This window comes from Amblyomma americanum, chromosome 3 (genome assembly GCF_052857255.1).
Source record: "Amblyomma americanum isolate KBUSLIRL-KWMA chromosome 3, ASM5285725v1, whole genome shotgun sequence".
Taxonomy (NCBI): Eukaryota; Metazoa; Arthropoda; class Arachnida; order Ixodida; family Ixodidae; genus Amblyomma; species Amblyomma americanum.
In genome coordinates, this window is record NC_135499.1 from 189,391,728 (window position 1) to 189,397,316 (window position 5,589).

A 5,589-nucleotide genomic window follows, 5' to 3' on the forward strand; every position below is an offset into this window, starting at 1 on the left:
TGCCTTCAGCGCCCTCCATACGACCTTTACACGCGCTAGTGCTTATCGAAATGCGCGCTGGATTATACAACAGCCTCAGCTTCTGATATCGGGTGCACCGTGGAGAAAGAAATGAGAATAAAAATACTAGGTTTTTAACCCGACCTGCATTTCTGAGGTAGGCTTTCATACAGGGCGTTTCACCTAATAACAATTTTTAAATATAGGCTTTTGAGTTAGGAGAGCACTTTATTCGGCATAGCATTGCCAGCGGTGTAGTACATAGGAAACAGCTGAGACGTGCTAACCAGTAGTCTGGTTAACTAATACTTAACTTTTTAAATATTATTGTTAGGCTCCTTAATTATTGAGAGGTTTGTGACCTATCGTAATAGCATCCATATCAGTTTTTAGAATTTCGAAAACGCGATTATCCTGGGCGCTGCGTCTCAACAAATTCTGGCTATATTGCGCCTAAATACACGCGCTTTCATGAACCTTGCAGGCAAAGCAACTTCTCCACTGCACGTAACTTGTTTTAATAGTCAAATTTCGTTGGGTCACAGCACCAAGGGCAACCACGTTTTAGAAACTCTAAAATCTGATACGTGTACTTGTCACGGAGGACTACATGGCGGGTTGTACGCTGCCCAATAATAAATGATCCTAACAGCAACAGTTAGACAGGTAACTGTTTAGTATTAATATACCAGCCTGCTAGTTGGCACGTTCTAGGTGTATCCTGATGTACAGTCTTGTCCAAAAGTCTTAATGGCAAAGGCTTTTCTCTTCAGCCGCATAGCAGAGCCATTGCGACAGTATTAAAGACCGAATGACCACGAAATGCTAGCAGGTTTCTTGCGGTAGAGAAGTTTCCTGATTGTCTTGTGTTTTGAATGATCCGCTGCATAGGAACGTTCACTTCGCAGCAGCTTACTACACCACCGACAATGCTATGTCGAAATAAGAGCTTTTCTAACTCAAAAAAGCATATTTTCAAAAATTGCGTAGTCAGGTCAAACACCCTGCATATATAGCGTGGTGTACCGAGGACAGTTGGCCGTCCCGTTAGGGATGATCAAAATAGTAACACAAACCGCCAACTATAAACATGACGACACACAGGTCTCACACGTATACAAGGGTTAGCACCCGCCAGCGCTTACAAGAGTCTAAGAAATATATCGGATGATATATGAATCATAATTAACAAAGACGGAGAGAAAGGTTGTCTACGAACAAAATGGGTCGCAGAGGGATGCTACACTGAGCCGCTGTGTCCCCGTGCACGCCAAGCATGGCTCCAAGGATGTCAGAGTTAGTTATTAGTTAGTTAGTTATATTGATTTTAATGGCACAAAAGCAACTGAGGCTATGATGCGCCGAACACAAGGTTAGGTTTTTGTTAAATGTTACGATTTTTATAACTACAGTTTGTTTAAAACGTTGGCTTCCTAAGAAATTTAAAAATACTTGAAAAATCAACCAGTGCTTGATCACCTAAAAGCAACTTGGGGTATTCATTGTAGAATGCTGTGAAATATTTTTCCTCAGTTCCAGTTTTGTACATGAAATTAAAATGTGGTTTACCGTGAGTTCATCGCCACACATTTCGCAGAGAAGTTTGTCTTGTTTTGTCAGTAAGAATTTGTGTGTAAGGTGTGTGTGACCAACGCGCAGACGACACAAAATAACTTCTGTAAAACGTTCCTGATGTCTACATGATCTCCATTCTTCCAAAACGGGTTTTATAGAATGCAGTTTGTTGTTTGCCTGTTCTTCTCATGCAACCTGCCACTTTTTTCTGAGTTTACTACGCAGGAACAAAAAAAAAATGTCTGTGTGGTATGTTCACTTGTTTTACTTGGGCTTGTGCTGCGCAAGCATCTGCTCTCTCATTACCCAAAACTACCCAGTTTGCGCAGCGAACTGCTGCTCCTTCACAGTTATCGGAAGCATGGTCTTTTGAGGCGCATTTAGCGCACGTTTTGTGGCCACGACAACTCTGTGACATGTGTCCATATCTTTGACAATTGAAACACCTTCGTGGATTTGGGATGTAATGGCGTTTATTTATTTTCAAGTAGCCTGTTTCTAGGGACTCTGGAAGTGTGCTGCAGTCGAATGTCAGGACTATATGTTTCGTTGGGATTTCTTTGTCATCTTTCCTGATCTTTACACGGTGTACGTTTATGACATTTCGATCCTTCAGGCCTTCCAGAATCTCTTCCTCAGTGAGGTGGATAAAATCTGTTTCTGAAATCACGCCACGGAAGGTGTTCAGGGATCGATGTGCAGTGATAGACACACTTTTGTCCCCAATGGGCATTTGGTTAGAAAGTTTAAAGTATTGGACGATGTCTTTTAGCGCGAGTATTAGGTTACCATTGGGCATTTTTGACAGTTTGTAGCCTGAACCGATGGCATCAGTAAGACATTTTGAGACTAAGAGCGGAGACATTGTACTCGCAGTTTTTTCTGTTTCCTCACTATGAAGCACATGGTATTTTGGAAATGACTCTCGTTTTCCTGAAGCATTGGGCAGTGATGTTATCGGTCCGCACCCTTTTCAGGGTGCGATCATTATGCTTAGGAGGTGGAACCTCCTAAACATAATGATCGGCCACGGTGCCAGCCGCCCACTACGAATCCAAACAAGGCGACGGGAAAGGAACTTGGAAGCAAGTCTTGCCCACGCCAACTGCACACCTCAACTATAACCAAATATGACGAATTCCAGGGTAGTTCGGCGCACAAGGTTAACCCTCGCCGCCAGAAAAAAAGGAAAAACCAAGAAGGGAGGAGGAGACAGGAGAGTTGTAAGAAAGAGATAGGAAAGTGAAAGATGGAGGGGAGGATAGGAAAAGGCGACTGCCGATTTCTCCCGGTCGGGTCAGGCCGGAGGTGCCGTCTACAGGAAGCTGGGGCCAAAGTGGTGCGTTGTCTCCGCCGAGTGGCCTTAAAGGTCCAAACGCTCGGCATCGGCTCAACCACCAGGATCCCCTTTACCCCGGACACGGCGATGCCACGCACGATCAGGCGCGGGTGCTCAGGTTCATGGTGATGCACTGTTCAACATCATCCCCCTGCGGCGATGCCCATGCGGATGCTCGGGAACCCGTGGTGTCGCCACTCACCAACGCCTGCATGCTTCATTGCAGTTAATTGCAGTTAATTGCAGTTCATTGCAGTTAATTGCAGTTCATTGCAGAATAAACATATTGCTGAGGGAGAACACCCAGATCAATGCAGATAAAAATTTATGGGAGGAATCCGGCATGTAAGTATGGTCAGGGAAACCTCGCACTGACGTGAAAGGCATTGACCTTGAGTGGTTCGTTTACAGTCTATGAGGGTTTGACGTCCCGAAGCACTCACGCTATGAGGGACGCCGTAGTGAAGGGCTCCAGAAATTTCGACCACCTGGGGTTCTTCAAGGCGCCTTGACCTTGAAGTTGAGTGAAAAAGCGTTTAATTCACATAGGAAATCGCACTTCGTTGGTTGGACCCTCGTTGCAGGAGCCGATTGGCTTTTGCCGCCGCTCTTGGCCGGTTCACTAGCGAAAGCTTGTTTTCCGAATGTGAGCTGGGTAGCACCACCTCCCAGTCCTCAGCTGTTGGGATATTGATTCTTGGAATACCTGGATTGTCCTGGCATGCCCATAGCATCAGGTATAATTTTGTCACTTCGCCGCAGAAGGCGCAATGCGGATCGTACAAATTTGGAAACATTTAGCTGAATTTGACTGGGCTTATATAAGTGCTTGATTGCAATTTCCTTAGGATGACCACTTGGTCCCTGTTCAGATTTTTGTTGCGTTGGGCGTGTACTTTCCTTGTTGATCTCACATGTCGGAGTAATTGCCCGTAGCATAATAGTGGTTCTGAATAATTATGTTTCTGCGAACGTTGGGGGACACGGGGTAACAGCGTATGGGCAGCGGCGTGAGCGCCTTCGCTTCCGACATCCACAGAGCGTCCTGGAGTACATACGACTATGGACTTGAAGTCTGAAGTCTATGGACGTGAAGTCTGTGCTTTTTTTTTAGTTTTTAGTGTTCTGCTTGCGTGTTTACAAATAATTCTTTTGGTGTAGATAGACATTCAGTCTGAGAGTCCGTATTACACATGAGACCTGGATTATACTCAGACAGAAGAGCGCGCGCAGGAATAAAACAAATTCTTCTTCTTTCTATATACCATCCCACGTTCTGGCAAAGGTTCGCAGGCACGACACCTGTTTCCGGCGTTTAGCGCAACTACGTGAACCTTGTGCACAGGATAAGGCATGCACAGATTTTCATGTGATGGCACTTTAAATTTATTGCCATTGCGGATCTCTGAGTCAGGGGAGCCCATAAATGCGTTCGCGCAGTAAACACGCAAAAAAATAGCCTTGGCCGCTACCTGGACGCCTAAAAATAGAAGGCCATTGTCAAAGTTCTTCGCGCTGGCAATTTGGCCAGAGGCTTAAAAATCTCTTCAGCCTGGTCGAGTGTCGTTACTTCACTTCGTGCGCAACGCGAGTGACCTCTCCTGGCTGTAATCATATGCAACAGTCATGCGTGTGAATCCGTCACCATCTCTACTCCATCGAGGCCATCACCAGTGATAACCCTCCTTCACTTTCCTCCTTCCACAGTGCAGGGTAGCACGCGTAGTCTTTTGTAAAGAAAACCTTCTCTCTTAACTGAAAGCGATGTTTTTAGGCATATTTTATTCGCGTTTCATTTAACGTGAACTGTGAGGAAGTGACAGCTTTTCCTAAAAGGTATCTTGTGTGGCCCCATTAAACAGCACAGTAATCGATAGCGCCTTTCCTAATTTGCTTACACCCAACGGTTCATGTGTGTGCAATAGATAGCTGGAGGTAGTGCCAATAAGAACGAACTGGATGACCTGCTTTGAGGGTATCGAGGTAACAGCACACAGTTGGCATAAAAAAAGAACTGCTCGGCTTATCAGAATTGCTGAATTCACGGATGTCTTGACTCCAACAGCACCAGGCAGTCAGAAAGCAAAATCACGGAGCTTCACAGAAAGAAGCAAGAAAACTAAAAAAAAGGATGTCAAAGCATTGCGGCGAGACATTCTTCGCCATTACGTTTACACTTTCACAGTGCCTATTGGTGATGTTATTATTGATATTCGGCGTTCTCTATGCGCAACAGAAAGAACTCCATTTTTAGCAGAAAAAAAACCTTCCTCACGACGCAATAAAATGTTACTAAACTATTGCTGATAGACTGTGACATAGAAAAGCATCCAGATTTTAGTTTTTTACCTTCCTTGGAGCTTCGAAAAGTCGGTAATATTAGTGAGAATAGTTCATTCAGCAATTTTATACTATAGCAAAGTTTTGTTACTGTGCTTCAGTGTCCTTAAGTGACCGGTGCTCAAGTACTGACTGAGGGTGTCGTCGACAATGTAGAAAATTCCAAATTTATATTTTCTCTTTTGCTCTTGCATTTATCTTTCTAGTTTATGAATTTTCATCTCATTGCTTTTTTTTCCCCAAAGAATGTGGAAGGAATATTAAGCTTTTGAAGCCCCTGCCAGATGCCTTTGTCGTAAATAAATGGCAGATATTCCTGCGAAAGAAAAGGAAGC

At 44.4% G+C, this 5,589-nt stretch overlaps 1 protein-coding gene across 1 annotated transcript in view; it reads right to left on the reverse strand.

Moving 5' to 3' along the window:
* The window catches only part of LOC144123548 (uncharacterized), an 80,117-nt gene that overhangs the window by 18,518 nt on the left and 56,010 nt on the right, over nt 1-5,589 (reverse strand). The window lies entirely within an intron of this gene.